Here is a 24728-nt window from a genome sequence, read left to right on the forward strand (position 1 = left end):
AAATCAACCTCCGAAATGGCAAAGGCAGACTAGGGTTAAAACTTGGCAAAAAGTGAGACTGGAAACACTATTGCCCTGTTTGAGATACAATTATATTTCAGTATAAAAATAAAGAAACAACACACAAGTTATCAAGTAAAATGTTTATTTTTTATTTGAAAAAAAAAGTATATTACAAATAAAACTTTGAAATTAAGAATTTTATTTGGGAGGGAGACAAAAAAAAACCCTTCCATATTGTGCTGTATTTATTTATTTTCAAAACTACCTTGCAGTTGAAGTGCTGGGCTGGAGCTCCTCCAGATCACTCTCCTCTTCATCCTCCTGCAGCAGCTCTTCATCAAGGAGGTCCTCCTCCATGGTGTACATGCCCTCGATCTCTTCCTCAATCAGTGACTGAACCAGATGCTAGAGCTGATTGTCTCCATCCATTTTCTGGCTTACACACACCCACATAAAACATTAAAATAAATACCAATTAATAATAATAATAATAATAATAATAATAATAATAATAATAATAATAATAATAATAATACCAATAATAATAAATAATATTCTCCTCCATCCTTTTCACACACATACATTTTTGGTTCCTGGGTAGTAAGTGTTATTTCCTAATTGCTTATGCCTCAAAAGTATAGAAAATGGCTATTATTCCCCACAAACTTTGCTTTTGTGACCAGGACAGTGATATTTTGAAATTTACCTATTTTCCAGAACATTCCAGATAGATTCAGTGCTGAGTAAACTTGGAGTAACTTCTAGAACTTTATAGAACTTTCCAGTAATATAAATAGTAGTGTAAATACAGGGGCCTTAAGCCCACCAGTTCAGTTTAGTTCCAGCTGCCTAAGTGGATACATATCTGCATTTTTCTGAGATGGCATCAAGAGGCTGCAAGCATCCGGCAGACGCATTTTGCTATGTCTGCGGCCAATTTATCAAGACAAGAGCGAAAAAGTACTCCGTGGAAGCATCTGCTAAGATGTGTGAGGCCTACAAGGCATATTTCGGCATGCCTGTCAGGGATCAAGACAAACCCTGGGCACCTCATTTCACCTGCGAGCACTGCAAAAAAACTCTGGAAGGTAAGATGGACAATTGTTGCTGGGAATTTTACGTTATAAAATTTGTTAAAATTTTTAAAATTGTAAAAGTTTTTAATTTTAAAATGTTTTACAATTTTCAATGTTATTGAAAAAATATATCATATATGAAAAATGTTGCGAGAATCTCTTACACATTAGTCATGGGTGAAATAAATGTATTTTTGTAGGATGGTACAGAGGGGAAAAGAGAGCCATGAAGTTCGCTATCCCAAGAATTTGGCGGGAACCCACTGACCACTCAAGCAACTGCTACTTCTGCATGGTGGACCCTTCCAAGCGGACCGAGTTCTCTGTAGGGAGGATCAACGTCAAGTGGGAGCCACTGATGGACCCCTGGAAGGTGCTGATGCCACCACTGCACATCAAATTGGGCCTTATGAAACAATTTGTCAGAGCTCTATATAAGGAGTCGGCAGCCTTCAATTACCTTCAAGACTTCTTCCCTAAGCTGTCTGAGGCAAAGGTCAAAGCCGGTGTCTTCGTCGGACCACAGATAAAGAAGATCCTGGAGTGCAATGAATTCCCCAAGAAGCTCACTAGTAAGGAGAAAGCGGCTTGGAACAGCTTTGTCGCAGTGGTTCGGGGCTTCCTGGGCAATCACAAGGCCGAAAACTATGTGGAGCTGGTTGAGACTCTGGTGAAGAACTGCGGCACGATGGGCTGTAGGATGTCCCTCAAAGTCCATATCCTTGATGCTCATCTTGATAAATTCAAGGAGAACATGGGAGCGTACTCGGAGGAGCAAGGCGAGCGCTTCCACCAGGATATAGTGGACTTTGAACGCCGCTACCAAGGACAGTATAACGAGAACATGATGGGAGACTACATTTGGGGGCTGATTCGTGAAAGTGATTTACAGTATAATCGTAAATCTCGAAAAACTACTCACTTCTAAATCTTTTGTAGTCATTTTTGTATTACTTTAGTATAAATACATGTTAATTTGGATTCATATGTTGTTTTTTTCTGACTTTATGTGAACGAAAAGACACAAATTCGCCCGTTTTCCCATTGGAAATAGGTAAATTTCAAAATATCACTGTCCTGGTCACAAAAGCAAAGTTTGTGGGGAATAATAGCCATTTTCTATACTTTTGAGTGTTTGTTTCTTTTGTCGTATCTAATTGTACTCATTTGTTGTTATTAGATGGCTAACACGTACCAGGAGCTGTCACTTAAGGCCAGCACCAACCCGGACAACACTTCACAACTGTACACGAATAAATTGTATTTCACCACTTGAACGTTAGCACTAACTCTGGACTTGTGATTGTGTGTGTGTCTTTGTGTGTGTTCGTACTGTGTTTATTATTTCGGGACTGTAACCCGTTGTTTAAAACACATTAAGACACATTGCTATGTATTGCCTGGGATTATTATTTACGGTCACAATGACCTGGATTACAAATAAAATAAAGATCTGTTTGGACTGTGAACTTTGTTGTCTGTCTTCTGTTACGTATCACATCCCCGCTACACCTGCACACTGCAAACCACTTTGACACACTTCTCTATAGATGCAGCAGCCAAAGTCAATGTCAACAGGCCTTCCACATCAGTGGAATCTTGAGTTTGTTCTAGTTCGTGATATATCTTTCCCAACAGAGTATTGGTAGTATGCCCAGAGTGGGGGCCATCTCCCCGACAGGACCAACAGAGGTTTCCGTTCCATTGGCGGGGGGTTTTCCTCTGCACTGAGCGGTCAGCTTAGTCTTCTTTGCATTGGTAGCACAGTTGTGGGGAGCGAGGGGTCCTCTTCTGAGGGGGAGGTGAAGCTCACTTCCCAACCTTAGAGGCCCAGCTGCGCTAGCCTTGTCCTCCGCTAGTAAATTTCTCCTCAAGCCCGAGGGGAACCCCGGCCAAACCTATCTTTCGCTTTCCCATTCTCTCACTAGGTTCCCCTTGGGGAAAGTATCAGTTGCTTCCCAGCCTTGAAGGCCGATCGGTTTGGTCTCAACTCCATGAGGGCGGTTCTCTGAGAGCCAAGGTGAACCATGTACTCAAAAAGCACTTCTATTCTCAATTTCCTAGGTTCTTCCTCCACGCAGCCCTTGCTGCTGTTCCGTGAATGGGGGTTTAGCTCTTTGGTATAGCATTTATTTCATTAGTTCTTTATTTCACATTAGTTCTTAACATGTCCGCATTGTTTCATCGTTAGTTTTTAAATTCAATTATCAGTATTTTTTGTTTTTGTCATGTTAAAAGTATGAATAAATTACCAGCAGTCATGGCTAAAATTTGATAATTTCTTAGTATGAATATTAAAGCTACACAGATTTGTGAAATAAGAGAATATGAACGGAAAAAATAAATGTCATGTTTGTGCTAACATTTTTTAAATGTAATACACATTTATATAATTTGTTATCTTTTAACACATGCTCTTACTGTGGTGTGAACATCTGCATGCTTCTAGTCAGAATAAATGATGTAGGGAACCTAGTGGTAGGGAAGCGTGACTACACTCTTCTGGAATTGTAGGGCTGTGTGGCACTGGCAGAGAGTCAGGAGTAGAGCTATGCGTATAATCTGATTTTCTGATTAATATTATTTAAATTAGAATAGAATAAACTCTTAACCGTGCTAGTTACACAATACATAACAAAGCTTTACCTTGTCTACACAATTATTGAGTACTAATCAATTACAATCCATCCAGGCGGAGAGCCCAAACTAACAGGTTTGTTCTGGCTCTCAGCCTGGGGGTGCCTCAGCAGCTCTTGTAAAGTGAGATGCTCCGCCGGGACACATCCACTAACCAGTCAAGGAACCACAGCTGTCCAATCCTCAGCTGGAAAACAGCTGGCAACGTGACACAAGTGAAGCATCTGGCTCTTTCCTGTGTCCGAGAAGCCAGCGACGGTACTTTGTCCCAGTTACACCAACTAAAACCATTCATATTTTATCTACGATTATTTTTTTTATCCATTTGATATCAAATCATTTTTACTTCCAGATTTTCACTTTACTAATTTGTATAGAAACTTTGCCCAGAACTACAATCATTCAATAGGATTGTAGTTCTGGGCAAAAATAAACCTCAACAAACAAATGTCAGAGTATACAACACCGGTCGCTTTTAAGGTAGGGCTAAGGAATAGCACGTGTACATGACGAACCATTTGGTAGTTTCGCAACTTGATTACACACGCAATATAGCAGTAGAAATATCAGTTTTTACTTGTTTATGTCTTTCTTTAAAATGATGTATGTTCACCTAGTTTAGTACAATATGCACCATGCATTGCATCTGTTATACACATTTGTAACTAAATGAATGGCTAACTAGCATTCTGAATGTGACATGGAGGGGAAGGGGCTTTATGCTGCACACAAACTCATAATTTATTTCATTATTTAAAGCTTTGTGGTGCATGACTATGACCTGTAAAAGCTATAAACTCGATATATTACTGCTTGACTATTGCTCACTGCTACTGTCAGGATAATAAGCTTTTCCCTGCCAAAAGGTTTATGCTGCAGTTCAACAAGTCTTTTTCTCTTACCATAATAACAACCCATATTTATATGGTTGTTTAAAAAAAAAAAAAAAAAAAAGAACAAATAGCAATTGTAATAATACCCTTAGGAAATCCTCACACATCAAGTCTCCTCAAGTCAGTTGTCAGACATACCTCCTCCAGGTCTATCGTCAGGTGTCAGACATTGCATTTTTCTTGGTATCAGGTCTTTGAGTCATTAATATTGTTTTCAGGTGTCACTCAATTTTGGAATCGGCTATTATTACTTTTTGGTTTCACATATCATTCTTATTTGGTGCCTATTAGATTATTATGATCTAACACAAGAATGTTGTAACATGTTATGTTTTAAAAGCATGGGCTTTGTGATAAGGTAGTTCAATACTGTAGGCAGCTAGTTGTACTTGTTTTAGTTGTTCGTATAAAAAATTCTGAAAAAAGTATTATATAATATAATGGAATGTCGAGAAATGTGGAGGTGGTTGGAGCTGTACCAAGGAGCTAAACATGCATTTCTTGCATATCTTTTCACTCAGAAAGTGACTAGGCAGTGCTTTATTTAACAAGGATTTACTTTATTTATATTTTTTAGTATTATTACCTATTTACTAGTTATATAGGGATTACAGTTTCTTATTGTGGAGGGTGGTGATTATTGTACACAGCTGAAGTGTGATGAGACCACTTTGCACAGACTGCAAAACTGCAAGATGTATTTGTTAGTTATTTACTAGTTTGGGAATTGCAGCAATTTTTGTGATGAGGTGGTGCTTGTCTACACACATAGTAAAGTATGATGAGATCAATCAGAGAAGACAATCATAGAAGGTGTTTTCTTATATTGTCATTTTCAGATATAGCCACGCACCTGTGTAAAACGCGCTCCGATGCGTTCCATGCACTTTTTGTCATTCCTGTAAGTTTGTTGTATTACAGGCTCCTATGGATAACGTGCGCTAGTTTTGGGGGAACCCGGTATCGGTTGTTATCACCAGTTTGTGAGATAGTGAACTCAGTTATGTAAGCAATGGCAGCAGCGGGAACAAAATGAAAAGCGCAAGACGAGTTTTGAACATTTCAAGACCAATGGACAGAAAAATATTTTGTAATTGAGAAGGAGGGCAAAAAAAACCCAGATCAAGTTGACAGTCTGCAGCACTCTAATACTGACTAAAACAACAACATGATTAAAAGAGGGCACAGAAATTCATATTTACAGAATTTAAACAAACTGCGCTCTAGGTTGGAAAAAGGCGAGAAGCTTTCAGAAATACTACGGAAGCGCATTGCTTAATGATCACGTAAATACGAGATAAGGATCAAGTATTTACACAATCCTTATCTCGTATTTATGCGATCCTTATCTCGTATTTACACGATCCTTATCTCGTATTTACGTGATCCTTATCTCGTATTTTCGTGATCCTTACCTCACGAGGTAATTATCACGTGACAATTGTTCTTTCAAGCAAACTTGCAGATATCACAAGGATGATGTACGAGTGAAACACATTCTTCACACATGACTCGGTGAGTGTTTAAAATATACTTAATATTATAGTAGCCCATTGCCATTAGTCGATAATTACCAACATTTACAGAGGCAAAGTAGGAAAAATGCTAACTTATAATGACAATTTATAAAAGGTTGCAGCATTATTGCAGCTAAATCCACAATTTATCATGCAAATTAGGTTGCTGCAACCTCTTTCTATTGCAGCCTAGTGGCAAAAAGGTTGCAAAAACTGGTAGCAGCTAATCCACAATAAGGTTTCAGGAAACTTTCTTTTTGCTGCTTATTTTTTATTTTATTTATTTATGTATTTATTTATTGTTAATTATATACCTCTTATCTAAAACAAAAAGAAAACTACACAATGTTCTAAATTAATGTTTATTAATTTGTTTTCAGCAATACAGTTAGTCAGTTTAATATATTTAATATTCAAAGCTAAAAACATTAAATAAATTATTTTAAAATTTTAAAAAAATACAGATATCGGATGCATTTTAATAAATACAATATTTATATGAGACATTTTAATCAAATTTAATCAAAACATAAAATAAACTAAGAATACAGCAAATATCTATAAAAGCTATAATCATCAAAAAAATATTATTATTGCATTTAAATAGTTACTTTAAATTGAAAACAAAAATCACTGTATTGTACATTGATTAAGCTAACATACTCTTGATTAAGACCTTTGTTTTCTATACTAAGATGAAAGCACTCTTTCTCTTTTCATCATATTTTGAAAAACATAATACAGGAATACATTGATTCTTAACATAATTGAAGGAAAACATTTTGGTATGTCATTGGATTGTTCAACCTAGCACTCCAGAGACATAGCCAGTTGTCTTTCATTGGCACAAAACATAGGAACAAAAGGAATAGAAGAGAGTTACAGTCTATCTCCTCTGTGCTTTCTACCATGTGCTGGTAATCACTACAACATATGGCCTGCGTGCCAAAATGTGTTTGGTTTGTTTTAAAAAACTTACATATTTTCCCTGTTCAAAGCATGGCAACTTGTCCATAATGTCACCACTAGGGACTGTGGACAACCACAGTCATCTTCTTTAACTAGTTAACTAGTTTCCTTTAAGAGCATTTTAAGGTGAAGTGCATTGGGGTATGGTTTGGCCCATTCCTTGCCTAGCTCTGTCACATGTCTCTCATAATCGCCACTGTTTATCAGGATTTCATCAATTAGTTTTGGATCCATTCTAACAGCAAAACATTTGAGCTTTTTCTGTGGTTTTTCAGCTCCACAACAGTTTCATTTTTCACTCCATCTTAAATGTTGGATGCGAGCACTTAATATTTTGCAGAAAAAAGATTGTAAAGAAAAAAAAGTAAATTGTCAAGCTAGGAAACTATAAACAGTCAATATTACTTTATGCTCACACCTTCAGCATGTAAAATTAGACACATTTCAATAATTAAACATAGTTGCACAATTAAAGATTCCACAATCTCTGTTTAGTATTGACAACCCTGACAGCCTGAACCCTGCCTCTGCCCAGCAAGTGTGGAGACTTCTGTATTCTGACAGGCAACAGGCCATACCCACTGCCGCGACTGAGGCTGTCAAACAGAAGGCACACACGCAAACACACAGGACGCGAATGGAGCGAAAAAAAACGAAACCTTACAGAACATTTCGAAACCTTACAGAGCTGGAGATGCAGTACTGAGTGTCCTGTTGATATGCAGTGCCTTTTAAAACTGTTTTACTGTGAAATACTTTAAAACAGCGAGTCTAAAATAAACTGCACATGTGAAAATAAATTGGACAAGATGTAGCCAACCCGCTAGTAGAGTGCGCGGCTACTCTCCCAGGAGGGGGTAAGCCCGCAGTGTCATAAGCCTCAACGACTGTGTCAGCAATCCAATGCGACAGTTGCTGCTTTGAGAGGGGCTGTCCTAGGGTCCATATCCCATGACAGATGAAGAGCTGGTCAGAATGACGCAGAGCTCTTGTCCTAGCCACATAGCATCTCAATGCCCGCACTGGGCAGAGGAAATTCAATTTCTCATCCTCCTCCAAAGAAAACGGGGGTGGATGGAAGGACTCCAGTTCCACATACTGATTAACGTGGAAGGCTGTGATCACCTTGGGGAGGAAAGCAGGGTTTGTACGCAGTAACACCCTGCTGCCATCGTCCCAAATTCGCATGCAGGATCAACTCACTGACCCGCTTTGTGGAGGTGATTGCCACGAGGAAGGCTGTCTTCATAGACAGATACTTCAACTCTATGGAGTATATGGGCTCAAACAGGGCCTTCGTGAGAGCCTCCAGTACAATATCAAGGTTCCATTCGGGGAGAACAGTCCTCCTGGGAGGATGTAATCAGCGTGCGCCTTTAAGAAACTGGGTAGCCAAAAAATGCTCACCCGGAGATACCGAATCTACGGGAGCATGGCACGTAGAAATAGCCACTAAATACACCTTCAAAGTGGAAGGTGACCTGCCAGTATCAAGCAGTTCTTGCAGAAACTGTAAGGTAACTGGCATGGAGCAAGAGATTAGTCAGACACCAATTCTGGAAATACTTCCACTTGTAGGCATACAACAACCTAGTGGAATCTGCCCTAGCATTCTGCAACCTACCCACAACTGTGTCTGATAGCTCTAGGGCTAACCAGCGGTTCCTTTATTATTATTATTATTATTATTATTATTATTATTATTATTATTATTATTTATTTCTTAGCAGACACCCTTATCCAGGGCGACTTACAATCGTAAGCAAATACATTTCAAGTCTTACAATACAAGTAATACAATAAGAGCAAGAAATACAATAACTTTTGTTCAAGTGTGACAAACCACAATTCAATAATACAGCAGATAATAGTGATAGTTACATCAGGATATGATTAAGTACAAAATACTACAGGTTAAACACTTGGCAGATTACAATATTCTGAAGTACAGGATTAAATGCAGTAAAATAGGGGGCAGATAAGAGCAAAATAAAGCACATTTAAATGAAGGGTGATAGTGTCCCAGGATACAAACAGAGGAGTTCTACAGGTGCTGTTTGAAGAGGTGAGTCTTAAGGAGGCGCCGGAATGTGGTCAGGGACTGGGCAGTCCTGACATCTGTAGGAAGGTCATTCCACCACTGCGGAGCAAGGGTGGAGAAGGAGCGGGCTCTGGAGGCAGGGGAGCGTAGCGGAGGTAGAGCCAGTCTTCTAGTGCAGGCGGAGCGGAGAGGTCGAGTGGGGGTGTAGGGAGAGATGAGGGTCTGGAGGTAGCTGGGTGCAGTCTGGTCAAGGCATCTGTAGGCTAGTACAAGAGTCTTGAACTGGATGCGAGCGGTGATCGGGAGCCAGTGGAGCGAGCGGAGTAGTGGAGTAGCGTGGGCGAAGCGAGGCAGAGAGAACACCAGGCGGGCAGCAGAGTTCTGGATGAGCTGGAGCGGACGGGTGGCGGACGCAGGGAGGCCAGCCAGGACGGAGTTGCAGTAGTCTAGGCGGGAGAGTACCAGGGCCTGGACCAGGAGCTGGGTAGCATAGTTGGTGAGGAAGGGTTGGATTCTTCGGATGTTGCTCTGGAAGAATCGGCAAGTGCGTGCCAGAGTGGAGATGTGCTGGGAATAAGAGAGGCAGGGGTCCAGGGTGACTCCAAGGTTCTTAGCGGAGGAAGAGGGAGAGAGTGTGGTAGATTCCAGAGGAACAGAGATAGAGAGATCAGAGGAGGGGGAGGAGGAGGGAAAGAAAAGGAGGTCAGATTTAGAGAGGTTGAGTTTGAGGTGATGCGAGTGCATCCAGGAGGAAATAGCAGACAGACAGGTAGAGATACAGGAGGAGATGGTGGAGTCAGAGGTGGGGAAGGAGAGGAAAATCTGAGCATCATCAGCATAGAAATGGTATGAGAAACCATAGGATGCGATGAGGGGGCCCAGGGAGCGGGTGTAGAGAGAGAACAGGAGAGGACCCAAGACTGACCCTTGGGGGACTCCAGTTAAGAGAGGGTGAGGTGTGGAGGTTGCTCCACGCCAGGTTACCTGGTAAGTGCGGTTGGAAAGGTAGGAGGAGAACCAGGCCAGAGCAGTGCCAGAGATCCCCAGGTCAGCAAGAGATGATAGTAGAATAGAGTGATCAACAGTGTCAAAGGCAGCAGAGAGGTCGAGGAGAATTAGGACAGAGGAGAGAGAGGCAGCTCGGGCAGACTTAAGTGAGTTGGTGACAGACAGGAGGGCGGTTTCAGTGGAGTGAGCAGAGCAGAAGCCAGATTGGAGAGGGTCGAGCAGAGAGTGGTTGGACAGGAAAGCAGAGAGCTGGCGGTGTACAGTCCGCTCAAGGGTTTTGGAGAGGAAGGGTAGGAGGGAGACAGGACGGTAGCTCTGGAGGGAGGTGGGGTCGAGGGTAGGTTTTTTGAGGAGGGGAGTGATAGAGGCTTTTTTGAAGGCAGAGGGAAAGATACCAGAAAGTAGAGAGGTTCCTTTCAGGGGCCAGACCCATACTTGGATCCTGTCCAGTTCCGGGTGCCAAAGAGTGCCTCTCGTCTGATTGAGGAGATCCAGGCGAAGCAGGTAAGAGCTGGCATAGGGTAGAGAACCAGATTCTCCTGGGCCACCTGGGGGCCACTAGGAGAACTGACGCCTTCTTTAACTGGACCTTTTCGAGAAAGGCTGGGAGTAGCGGGGTTGGCAGGAACGCGTATAGGAGCGCTCTAGCCCACTCGTGGGCTAGGGCGTCTAAGCGGTGGAGGTACCACAGGGGGCAGTGCGTCGACTCCGCCGAGGCAAAGAGATCGACCTGCACTTCCCCGAATCGTTCCCAAATGCGCTGTACCACCTGAGGGTGGAGTCGCCACTCTGACAGATGCGGACCTTCTCTCTAGAGGAGGTTTGCTGCCCAATTCACAACTCTAGGGATGTGTGTCGCCCATAGGGACAGCAAATTCCTGTGAGCCCATGTCAAGCACTTGAAGGCAATGCGATGTAAACCCGGGGACCGTAGGCCACCCTGGTGGTTGACATACGCCATTACTGTCGTGTTGTCCATCCAGATCAACACATGTGTACCCCTCAGCACCGGGAGGAAGTGGTGGTGAGCAAGGGAGACCGTCTGCAACTCCAGCATGTTTATGTGCAGGGACACCCAGCGATGCCTTCCCAGACCACCCCCCAACCCACGTTGAAGGCGTCTGTCATCACCATTTGGCGGTTTAACACCACTCCTATCCGCACACCCTCGTACAGGTGAGAGGTCGTCATCGTCCTCCACCAGCATAGGGCTGCCAAGCACGTACGAGACACCGTCAGCCGATGGTGTCTGTCACGCTTGGGATGTAGGTGAAACGTATTGAGCCACGCTTGCAGCGGGCGCATGCAGAGTAAACCCAGCTGAATGGCTGATATGGCTGCAACCATCAGACCCAACAGTTTCTGGCACAATACCAGAGTGACCTGCGATCCCTGTCGAAACAGGGAGAGTCGACCTTGGATAGCTGCTACTCGTATGCGCGCATTGTACTGCAGTCCAGCCGGAGCCCCAAGTACGTGGTGCACTGCACCAGTGTAAGCCGACTGTTTGCATCGTTGATGGTGAGGCCCAGCCTTGCCAGATGCTCTGTCACGACCGCTGTGTGGGCCACTGCTCCCTCTCGTGACTGGGAACAGATCAACCAGTCGTCGAGAGTTTATTATTCTGATCCCCCGCAAGGATAGCACCTACGCACTTTGAAAATGTACAAGGATCTCGGGAGAGGCTGAATGGCAGCACAGCTAACTTGTAAACACTTCCCCGAATGGTGAAGCGGAGGTACTTCCTGTGCTCTGGACGAATGGGAAAGTGAAAATACACGTCCCGTAAGTCCACGGTGGTGAACCAGTCGCCCGGCTGGACTGACTGGATAATGTGACGGTGAGTCAGCATCTGGAACCTCCTTTCTTTTAAGAACCCGTTGAGAAGTCTCAGGTCTAGGATGGGGCGAAAGCCGACATCTTTTTTGGGCACTAAGAAGTACCTCGAGTAGTACCCAGCAAGGCGGCCACTTCCTTCTGATGTACCAAGGCCTGGAGAGGGTCTGTCATGAAAGTATTCATGATTCCTCGAAAGGAAGGAGGTCCCAAGCAGAACTGAAGCGCGTAACCGTTGTGCACAGTTGCAAGCACCCAGCTGTCCGAGGTGCAAGTGCACCAGTAATGCTTTCAGGGGCCCTGCTGGAGCTTCTGAGATTGTGGCAGGGCAATTTGGGGTGGCTGTCTAGGACGGTGGCCCTGGAACTGCCTCCTGGGTGCTGGTGTGTGGGCTGTCTATGACCTGCGTTCCTTCTGCCTCTTGGGGGGGCCTGGTTGTTCTCTGTAGTTGTGTCCTGTAGGCGGTGCCTCAGGTCACCCAGTAGAGCCGTGGGAACCACAACTGTCCTGATGACAGTCCACGTTGGAGGAGCTTGCCAGCGGTTCAACCTGCCCCACGCAGGAGCGCGGGGAGGGAGTAACGCGTCCACCTGCCGAGACGCCTCGCATTCCTGGTGGGTTCGCTGCAGGATCTCCTCCATGGCTGGCCCCAAAGTATGTCCCAGGGATATTGGCGCATCTAGGAGCACAGCCTTATCCGCGTCGGGAACCTCGCTTGTGACAGCCACAGCTGTCTGAGAGCCACAACCAAACTAGCCAGGCTCCGGCCAAGGGTTTGCCCCTGGAGACCGGAGATCTGGAGCAGCATGCTTGACATGAGGCGTAATTCGGTGGCCACCGGCTCTGGGAGCGAGGTCTCACACAGTACGCCGTCCATGTAGGCCGTCAGCATACCCGCCGTGTTTGCCAGGTGGGTTACCTGTGCCTCCGCTGCGTAAGCCCTCTTGAGGTGTGTCTCCATCACCCTGCATTGCTAGTTCGGGCACACCTGGTCTCTGGCCAATCCTCCCACCAGCAGAGCCTTGACCAAGGCCGCGATGGTGGAGTCTACTGGGGGAAACCTGCCAGGCCCAGTTTCTCCGCACCTTTAAAAGAGGCAAGCTGTGTGGCCTACTTCAGCACAGTTGGAACTGAGGCCGGACGATCCCAGGAGGAGCGTACCTCCTCCATGAAGGCCAGGAGTTTCTAAGGGCGAGAAGCTGTGACCTGCGTCCGGAATACGGACCGGCATGGTTCTGCCTCTGGCATCCAGGGGACATGCAAGAATGCTGCAATGTGCCCCATAAGTGCCAAGATCGAGCCAGACAGTGGTGGTACGCTGGCTTCCAAGGCAACCTCGAAGCCGGATTCCGCCTCGGCAGGGGGCTCGGGCTCCCCTCCTACCTCCATGTCAGAGGAAAAGGAGGCCACTGTAGAGAGTGTGTCCTCCTGTGCCAGCTGGGGCACCTCTTCCCGTTCACCCTGATCTCCCCTGGGGGAGGGAGGGTACGATACTTGGGGCAGCATTGTTTAGACAGGAGCTCCAGGACCTGGGCAATCTGAGCCGTCAGGTCCGTAATGTCCCTGGCCTGATGGGGAGCAACTACAGGGGGCCTGTGCATGGGAATGTCCAGCAGGGGGTCCTGGGACAGTCCGTGGAGGAGAGGCTCTGGGGCTCCGAGAGCCGCCGATGGTCTGGCCACAGGGGATGCGGAACTCGCCCTTGTGGCCCTTTCCAAGCGGTTTTCATTCACCCGGGGCTGAAAAGCCACACAGATGTTACAGGCCACCTCTCTCTCGAGGGCCAAGGTGGTGTGCTGGACACCCAAGCACCACACACACAGGGTATGTCTGTCCTCCTGAGGGATTTTGGCCCTGCAGGACGTGCAGGCGTGAAACCCGGCCTTGCTCGTCATTTACGGTAGAGTGTTCTGCACCGACTGTGTCTACAGCGTGCACTGAACACTGCATGTACCGAGTGCACCATGTGTGCCGAGCACTGCGTGCACTAAGCACCATGTGCACCGAGTACCGTGCAGCACCGTGTTTCTGTGCACCGAGCGCGCGAACAATGCGTGCACTGGACGTTGTTAGCACCGTGCACCATGTGCACTGAGCACCACGTGCACTAAGCACAGTGCGCAACAAGGTACCAAAGTACTGAGGGCTATGCGTGCATCGAGGTACCTGAGCACCGGGGGACAGCTATGCTACGGTGCCTACCCTAACCGCGTGGTCACACACCTGGTCAGCGCGTAACATACACCAGAGAGACATAAGGGCCGAAGCCGCGGCGGGCGAGCTGAAGAGCAAACAGCAAAAAACACGGTAGAAAAACAGTTTGGGGAGAACACACTGTTGTATGTTGTGGAGGCCCAATTCACCGAGGTGGGTGGGCCTAAACAGCTGGCTAGGTCTACTCTATAGCGGTGTGTATGTAAACAGAGCCTGGTGGATGACCACACGGCTGATTGGCTGTTGTTAACAACCGCACTGCAGCTAATCCACAGCATGACCCAGACAAGCAGGGTTGTGCAGCCTAATACACAGACAGGGGATGCGCAGCAGCGGCCAAACAAACAAGGCCCAATCCAGCTGCCAGACGGCAGCTGGTGGAATCACTCGACAGAGGGGATACAGCAAGGCCTAGCTCCGTGGAGGAACTGTATTCTCCCAAGAGTGTAGTTTTTAGAAAGAAAAAAAAAACGCACGCACTCGAATAGCACTGCACAGGCAGTCGCTCACACACGACAGACAGTAACAAAGAAGGCGGCCTGCAATGCAAGTGAGCAGGCTGCTGAAGGACAGAAAAAGGAACTTGATTTTTTGTAGTTGCTGATCCAGGAAAGCGGCAAGCCGGCATTCAGCACAAATGCAGGGGAACTGCAGTCGACTCAAGAAGCTCTTTCCTATCAACACGCTCAGCTAAACACAGAGGTCTTACCGTACCGTCTTGAGAAATGGCTTCCTCGGGATGACAGTTTTAATCCCTCGGTGGGTGGGAACGAGTGCGTCACCCCAGGAAGGGGCCTATCGGCAGCTCTGATATAAAGAGCTCAGTAATACCTACCCAATAGGCAGGCATATCCCATAGCAATGTTAAACACTGTACAGCCTACAATGTTACTTTTTAATTAAGAAGCCAAGGGGAAACCATTTTCTTTGATTTCACTTAAAAAATATAATAATAATCATTATTTAAAGGATTATAGATTTGTAATTTTTTTCTCTTCACAGATTGACTCCATTGGCTTGATGGACGACAGCACTTTGCCCATGTACATTCCCATTTTAGGTGACAGGCTTGCAGTTCGCAATTTCTGTAAAAACAGTAGGATTAAGGAATGATGAACCTAAAGACACAAGGAAACAAACACTGTTAGAGAAACTAAGGCACAAAATGAGGCTTGCAAGTTCTGTAGATGTCGTGGGGGATCGTGGGGAATATGAGACCTGTAAGAGAAGAAGATCGGATTTAAAAGGAAACAAAAATGCAGAAAAAGCAACTTGCAGAATTGAAATTGGATGGCTGCATAACAGAAAACAGGTTAGAAAGCAATGTGGTGGTGAAACACATATTCTTAATGTTCCAAAAACGTCAGGCATGTGCTTTTGGAGCTGGTAAAAAATCTGTTCTTTCCAAATGTGGAGTCAAAGAAAGGACAGTTGACAGATTACCTGAAGACAAAGTACCTGAAGTCACTACTGTTGGGAATGTGTACAACATTGTTAAGATGGGTATTGTGAGGCTGAAAAAAAACAAAGGGTGTTCAGAAACTGAAGATTATCATATGCTATCAAGCACACATTCAAACATATCAGTTTGCCTTGAACCTGCAGTATTGACCAGTGAAGACCCTAGATAAAGTGAGTATCTTGATGACATTTTCTCTGAAATTCAATTTGGTTTAGTCACTGGGGGCTCTGTTTGCTTTCAGTTGAATAATACTGTTCCTCTGGACACATCAACACCCCCACAAAACTTCAAAGTACTGGAATTTACACACTGCACTTCAGACAATTCAGAGTGGTTTGAACACTCTACAGAAGTTGCACATGTTTCTGGCAATGATGCTCAACTTCTCAGGGAGCCGAGATCATCACCTCATGTATTCCAGAGCGAGCTGAGGTCAAGATCTCATAGTTGTGAGAGAGCCAAAATCACCATCTTCTGTGTCTCTGAGAGAGCCAAAATCACCATCTCCTGTGTCCCTGAGAGAGCCAAGATTGTCTCCTGTGTTACTGAATGAGCCAAGGTCACCACTTCCTGAAGACCAGCCCGTAACTCTGAGGATAAGTTTACATAGATCCATTCTTCTCAAAGAAATGACTGCACAGTTCAAGAACCCTGAATTAATGTTGTAAGATTGAAATGTTTCTTTATAGATGAAATTGGAGCTAATGTATCAGGTCTATCAAGAGATGCTTTTTTTCTTTCTGGGCAGAATGTTTTGGTCGAGTAGCAGAAGGGGAAGATGCTAGGATCCCTGCTTTCAACCCTAGGTGGCAAGAGGAGGAGTGGAAGGCTGTTGGAAGAATCCTTGCTAAGTATTTGTTGATCACAGCTATTTTCCTCTTCCTCTTGCCTTACCATTTACCATTGCTCTCATTCATGGGAAACATGCAGTATGTCCTGATATCTTACTAGGATCTTTCATGTCATACTTAAGTCTCTTGGAAAGAGATGTAGTACATTCAGCAACACAGGGAAGTCTCACTGAAGATGACAGAGGTGACTTTTTGGATCTCTTAGACAGGATGGGATGCTCCACCATACCTACCCAAGACAATGTAAAACCAGTGTTTTTGCACATCACCCATAAAGAACTAATTCAAAAACCCAAGTGTGCCCTAGATAAAATGTCAGAGGTCTCCAGAGAAATTCTAAAGGTGTACATGCTGAGTATAACAGATGTCGAAGGAAAGTACTGTGAAAAGAAAATAACTGTGAAAGTCCTGAAACTTTTTGAAGTGTTTACAGTATTTGCAACACTTCATCAGATCTCTGAATGAAGATACCTGAAGAAATATGCTGCTGTTTATGACTGGCTCAGATATAATTTGTGATGAAAACATCAAAGTCATATTCAATTCCGTAGATGGGTTAGCAAGGCATTTATTTCCCACACATGTTGTCCTTGTCTTTGAACTTCATTCAACTTACCAGTCATATCCAGAATTTCCATCAGAAACAAGGACTGCTTCACCATGAACATCATTTAATTCAGACACTTCCCTTTATTTGGTATACTGAACAAGAAAGAAGAGCTGTAATTCAATTGTAAAAAGCATTTGCTCTTGATTTAAAAAAAAAAAAGAAACAGAATATTTTACAAATGCATTTACCAAAGCACTTATCTGATTTTTATTATAGCCATTTCATTTAATACTGATGTATCCCCTGTATCCCCTTTTTAATTTATTTAAAATAAATTGGCTTTATTAGAATATAGCTGCTTTAACACCCATAAGTCACAGGCCATATGAAGTTATACAAAGTTTCAATAGCTAAGTAATGTAAACAGGTTTACCTTCGGTATTTTGTCAGCAAGATATTCTTTAACAATTTGATACAACTTAATCTGCTATAATTAAAACAACAATAATAAAAATTACCTCAATAAATTGAAAGATTCCACCAGTTTGTATTACTAAATTTAGCTGAAATTAGAATTCACATGATTTATATAAACCTTGAACAATAAAAGGTATAAACAGTTGCATAAATACATACCATAAATACATTTATTTGTTCAACGACAACTCCTCTAAGTATATAAACTGCTAATTTTTCCTAGCAGGTCATGTTTAAGAAGTTGTAGTGCATTAGCATATTTTTGCACTGCTTATTTCATATTGTAATACCAGATCTAGTATTGGAATAGGTTATAATGCTATAATTGGTTAGCAGCAGTTTATATCTGCTTGTTTTTCCAGTTCATTTTTTGTTTTTTAGTGATTCTGCTTAGATTGGGAGACTATTCCTGATTCACTGCATCTAGGTCTTCGGGTCTGAATTCCATCTGAGGTGTCACTCAAGTACTGTATACTGTACTGAAGTATATTGGGAAAATCTGGCATCTCACAAATCTGGAACAGTGTGTATTAAAATTAAATAGCTGCATGTGTTAGCTTGAAGTATATTTAGACAGTATCTGCCATGTTTAGTTTGCATAGGACATACAATGTGAGTAACGCAAACAGCATGGAGTAAAAATAGAGGTTGTGAGCTATACAGTATTATTTTGGTTTAGGTTTGAGTCATAAGGACATTTTACAATGCATGGCACACATAGATGGAATCGTCATCAGCCTTAGAACACTCCGGAGGATTTTGCAAAATGCAAGGCTTTATCGTAGAAAACATCAATCTGACATAATGGATGTAGCTCTGTACTTAATGCAAAGCACTTACTGAAATGTATGAAACCATATGTCTGGGTAAATAACCATTCCATTGTAATAGAAAACTAATCTTCAGGAGTGCAGTGGGATATACTTAGAAAAATGTTCACCTTCCTGGCTCACAGTGTACTCAATTTACTGAGAGACCTTTCAATGTCTTTTTTTAAATTATTATTTTTTTCTCCAAAGACTGCTGATTTCTGAAAAATATTAAAATGCCTCCTCCCCCGTTTGATACATGTGAACATTAGGAAAAATAATGAATACAACTGTTTCAAATTGTCTATCTGTGTTTTGGGTATTGAGACAATGGATATAAACATGCAAAATGACATGTTTCTTACAGACACATTTTCACTGGACCCATTGGTCTAAGGTCCACATACAGCTGAATAGCTTCTTCTGGGATGGTGGAGACCAGCTGTTCTCCTGCATCAATAAACAGCAGAGATCAAACACTGTTTCATCACAAGGATAGGGACTTCTTTCAATGCATTCTTCCTGACACAGATGAACCTGCTCTGCAGAGAATTCGCACACATGTTTCTGGGCACTGTACAGCTCAGGAATCAGATACATTGTCAAAGGTCGACCAGAAGGTGCTACAGAGTGTGTTCCATAAATGAACTGCTCTGTCCAGTTCCTCCTGTATGAAAAAAGAAAGAAATATATCATAAACCTTGTTAACTTTTATTTCTTTATGAAAATATAGTTCAATTATTGCATTTACTGTGATTTAAAACACATTCTATATTTGTAAAACTTTTACTTTTTTATATTGCTCAAATTCAAACTACATTGTAATGAATAGGTTGAAAAAAAATAAAGATGGTTTATGTCATTAGTTATTAATGATATTAGAAGACATTAGATAAAGTGTTCTTATAAGTTTCAGTCTTAAAAGTTAAAGCAAAACAAACAGTGGTTACATAATATATACAATACAGGTTAAAAGTCTGATCTGACAGATTGTCAGTTAGAAGTGCAACACTTCGGCTAGCTGTATCTTAGCCGACGAGAAGTTCAGCTGCAGCAGGCAGCAGTGTAGCAAAAGGCACAGGGCAGTGACACCCCCTAGTTGTTGGTGCATTTGAGAAAGGACAGGAAGACTTAAATTTGTTGGAGACTTAGGCTGATGAGAAACAATTACCCCTGCAGCACAAATTTAAAAAATGTGCTGCTTTTTAAATGAAAAAAGCAAGTCAACAAAGTTTTAAAAAATATTTATGATATATTCATGTGAAATGAAAGTAATATACTGGGCCACATAAAGACGATAAATGGGCCGAATGCGGCCCACTGGCCACGAGTTGCGTGTCCCTGATATAGGCTAAAGTAAAAAGAAAGTGCACTAGGTATTTGTTTGATTTTACTACAATACTGTATAGGTCTATTTTTAAATAATTTAATGTGTACAGAGAACACATTAATGTTATTTCAATACAATGATTTATACATTTCAAATAAATTGAGCACTATAAATATATGTGTGTGATAATTATTTTTGTAAACTGGCACCTCATTATTTCAGACAACCTGTCTGTCACCCGACATGTCTGGTTCAGCGAGGGAGTATTGTACACATAATTTTTATGGAATATTACATTTCAATAGAAAGAGATTCCAGTTTTATCCATTCCCACCCACCAACTCCCCATGTGTCCCGGTTGAGCCTCCCAGAAATTTGGTAGCTTCATATAAATGTCAATGTAACAATACGAAAGACTGGAGACAACTAGGGTACAAGTTCAGCATTTACATCCAGATTTATTTTGGGAGAAAGTCCAAACAATGTGTAACTAAGCACATTCCAAAAATAAAGAACTGCCTTTAATCTTCTAGTATCCTACAATACATTGCATAAGAAAGGGTTACCTGATTGTGACAGAGAAAGAACAAATCTTGGTTATAAATCTCCCTCCCGACTTGTGAGGGCGCTGTGTAAAGGGAACAGTGTGCCCTGGACTGGATGGTCTGACAATTCATTCCAGGGAAAGTTGGAAGCCGGCCCTCTAGAAAGGGGGCGGAGCCACAGTACACCAAGTCATTAACGACTAATCTCATCGCTCAGTGGAGAGAAAACCCCCCTGGTGGGAAGAAACCTTTGGTGGTCCCGTCAGAGAGATGGCCCCCACTCCAGGCATACCAGCAATACTTTAACCAAAAGATTTATCCTGGAGAGAGGAATGAATAGATTGTCTTTTGCGAGGACAAGTAATGTGGAATATCAGTCCTGGTTGAAGGGACCAGCAGGACATGGAGGAGAGGGTGGAAGCAGCAAGGACAGCGGCTGTGTTGACTTAGGTGGAGGCGAGGAGATTGCGCAGGGATGAATTTCATTGAATAACAGATCACTTAACTAAGGAAAAGTCAGGCGTCTGAATCAGGAAGCCTTCAATAATGTTATGCCATAGCAGTGGACAGTGCCAGCAGAGGAGGCAGATCTGGAAGCAGTAGCATATACATACACACACACACACACACACGCATACATATACATACACCATTATATACAAATACATATAGCTATATTAAAAGAAGGATAAAAACATGAATAACACTTTCATTACAACTAGAACAAGTTAATCTCAAGCACAGATAATGCCGAACAACAGTTTTAAACCTGGTGATGACAATGGAATCTGAAAGGGCATTCCATAACCCCAAGGAAAGAATACAGACACAACCGAAGGCGATGATTGTCAGAGAAATGATTGTCAGAGCGGCTCTGTGGAGATCTCTCAACCCAGGTCTTTTTCCAGCAAGAACCTTATAGAAGCGAGCAAGAATAAAATAGGACCTTCTGCCACTCAGTGGTTTAAGAGAGGAGCGAATAAGAAGATTATCCTAAGTAGAGTCCCAATTCCAGTCACTCAGTACAACCCTGCAAGCACATTTTTTGCACAGACTCAAGCTTTGTAGTATTGTATTTTTAAAATGTACCCCAGACAAAACAGTTGTACTCTAGATAGGTCTTACCAAATTCTTGTAAAAATGTTGTACAACATGTGGAGGGACTTCTCTAAAGGAACAAAAAATAAACCTCATAACTCTTCTTGGTTTACTGCAGACATAACGTGGTGTGTCCAGAGCAAATTAATGAAAACTCAAACCCCCAGGAGCTTGTCATGAGCGACTTTCTCAATTGGGACTCCCCTCCCTACCTATTAGATGTTGAAGGGCATTACTCTGATTTTCTAAGTATCGAAAGAGTCCTATTATAATAACCTTTTCAAAAGACAAAACAACTAGTCAGATTGGTGGTAAACAAACAATTTCTGTAAATATTAACTTTTCACAATCAAGGGATCTGAACCACACAGCCCTGTTATGGGCTGCCCTGTCACAAGTACCTACACAGTTTTATGGTTAGTCTGACGTCTCACTCCCTTCACAGGAACATTTGAATTATGCAAGAAGTAATTAACTGCACATTGCTTTTTATACTTATGTACAGTCAAAGTCCAGTTTATTTCCATATGGGAAGGGTTTTCTCTAAAAGAACAGCAGCTCCCTCAGGTAATAAATAGTGTATTTAGCTAGCTTCCCATCTGATATCCCTTCCATTTTACAGTCACTATAATGTAAATGAATGTAAGTACTCCGCTCGTCCGCTTTCTTTACTATATATACATATATATATATATATATACATTTCCCAGTGCCACTGGGCAATGTCCCTACTTCCTGACTTGTATCTATCATTGATTAGTTCTGAATACTTTAAACAGACCCCAATTACTGAGTGAATGACATTCCTACATTTCTATTGTAGTCTCCGCTTGCAAGATTTATGCTTTCATGTTAAGATACAGAGGATTTAAAACAGAATTGCAAGTTGTGGTGAAATGTAAAAAAATGCCTACACACAAAAACACCAGAAGAATGTACCCATGACTATGGGGATTTAGTTGTGGAAGACAGTAAAGGAAAGAAGGTAAATTACTGTTGAGTTACTACTATACATATTTTGACAGAAAAAAAATACCCAAGTATTTTGGAAAGTAACCAAAAACAATTCCATACAGTATATAAAAGCAAAAGCCCTGAAACTAGTTTAAAATAAGCACACCAATTATTGTCCATGTCCCTTCTGTTGCTGAAGGGGTAACCTTTTCCTTATATTCAGAATAAAACTCTGTCTGTTTGTTTCTTTATTTGTTAACTGGAATAAAAGAGATATTTCAGCAAATCTTTTACAAGCCCATTCTGGAGGGTTAGTCACACATATTTCTAAAATGTGTTTGTAGCTCAACAATATTTCCGCTATTTTCTAATGACAGATTTTATGTGGACATTCCAGTAATGCTGAAAATCATGTTTTTTTTTTTATTTGTACTCAAGATAATCCATTGTACTTAAGCCTTGGAATGAACAGGAACAGCCTTGATTTCAGTGCAAGAAAGATATGTATGTAAACATTTTTATCCATAAATGTTATAGCTGCAGCGATGCATTTCTGCATGAATGTTTACCAAAGCATGTTGATCATATTTCAGTTAGGAACATCATTTACAAACAGTTTGAGAAACAAGCCCTTTAAGTGTTGTATTTGAAATGTTACTTCTGGCTGTGTATTCCTGTCCACTGTCCTGCTTGACTTGCAGAGGTTAAATCCTGTTCAAGAAACCAGATTTGCATTAAGTAGTTTAAGTCCAGTTTCATAGATGCAATTTTTGGTTAAAGTTCTTGAGCAAGTGGTGGCAAATCATCTGCAGACCTATGTGGCTGCAGGAGAGTTATATGAGAAGTTCTGAACAGGGGTTTCAGATCAACACAGAACATTGTAATCACCAGACACTTTATTAGGACCTCTATGTAATATTGGGTTAGGCCTACATTTGCCCTGATCACTGCTTTGTAAGACATGGTGTAGACTCGAAAGATGTTAATCCATTTATTCATCAATATTTCATGCAGTTGGTGCAGAGAGGTAGGCAGAGGACTGTGATGAGAAATAGGTTGTTCAAGTTCAACCCAAACATGCTCAATTGAGATCCAGGGATTTTTTTTTTTTGTTTACAGAACTTGGCACCTTTGGGCCGAACAGATCAAATAACAGGCATGCTGTACCTGTGGCAAACTATAGATTTATTTATATATATATATATATATATATATATATATATATATATATATATATTGTAAACGATCCAGTAGACACGTGCTGCTGAAACGTTGCTTTCCCGTTCCACCAACTGGCACAGACTCAATACGTTTGCAGGCAAGTCATTTTTATTTACAATATTTACATCAAATAAACAGTTTTTGTCACGGTTCTCGCCCTGTACGGGCCACTGACTAACTCACTTTTTCAACCCTCTCTAGCTACATCAGGATAGGGAGATAGCAAAGAAGTCCAAGGATCCTCCGACTGAAGTGAGTCAGTCCGCGGGTAAGAACAGGGTCAGCTCTCCTCCCTAGAGCTGTCCTAAGTCACCGGTAAGTGTAGGTTGAGCTCCCTCTGCTGGAGTATATCCGCCACACAGGAACTATCCACCAGACTCCCTCTGCTGGAGTAGTCCTGCAACTCAGGTAAGAACAAGACAGGCTCCCTCTGCTGGAGTAGTCCTGCAACTCAGGTAAGAACAAGACAGGCTCCCTCTGCTGGAGTAGTCCTGTAGCACAGGTAAGAACAAGACAGACTCCCTCTGTTGGAGTAGTCCTGTAACACAGGTAAGTATTAGATCGACTCCCTCTGCTGGAGTAGTCCTGTAGCACAGGTAAGAACAAGACAGGCTCCCTCTGCTGGAGTAGTCCTGTAACACAGGTAAGTATTAGATCGGCTCCCTCTGCTGGAGTAGTCCTGTAACACAGGTAAGTATTAGATCGGCTCCCTCTGCTGGAGTAGTTCTGTAGCACAGGTAAGAACAAGACTGGCTCCCTCTGCTGGAGTAGTTCTAGAACACGGGTAAGTACAAGACCAGCTCCCTCTGATGCAGTAGTCCTGGGACACAGGTGAGTAAAAGAATGGATCCGTTTTTAATGAAGACTTCCAGGAACACAATAGTGGTAACCTCAGACGTCCAGAGAAGTGAACAAGGACAAAACAAGTTATATCCGGGCTGTGGAGAAAGAACTCCTGCAGCCAACTCCCGGTCGTCCACAAAAGCAAATTGTATTTCTTCTAAAAGCCAGTGTCCATTTTTCCTGTATTCATTATATGCAAAGTATCTTGTGTCTGTGTTATGAATAAACAATGTCTTGCACTTCCTGTCTCACAAGTCCGTTCTTTCTGGTTATTATTTACTGTCTCTGCAACACGTAAATAACCAATACCTCTCCGGGTTATAAAGCATATAGCACAACACGCTATGGTTGTGGCGGCGCACAACCGCACAGCACAGAATACCGCGGGTCTCTT

The sequence above is a fragment of the Acipenser ruthenus genome, chromosome 3, assembly GCF_902713425.1.
Source record: "Acipenser ruthenus chromosome 3, fAciRut3.2 maternal haplotype, whole genome shotgun sequence".
NCBI classification, from domain to species: domain Eukaryota; kingdom Metazoa; phylum Chordata; class Actinopteri; order Acipenseriformes; family Acipenseridae; genus Acipenser; species Acipenser ruthenus.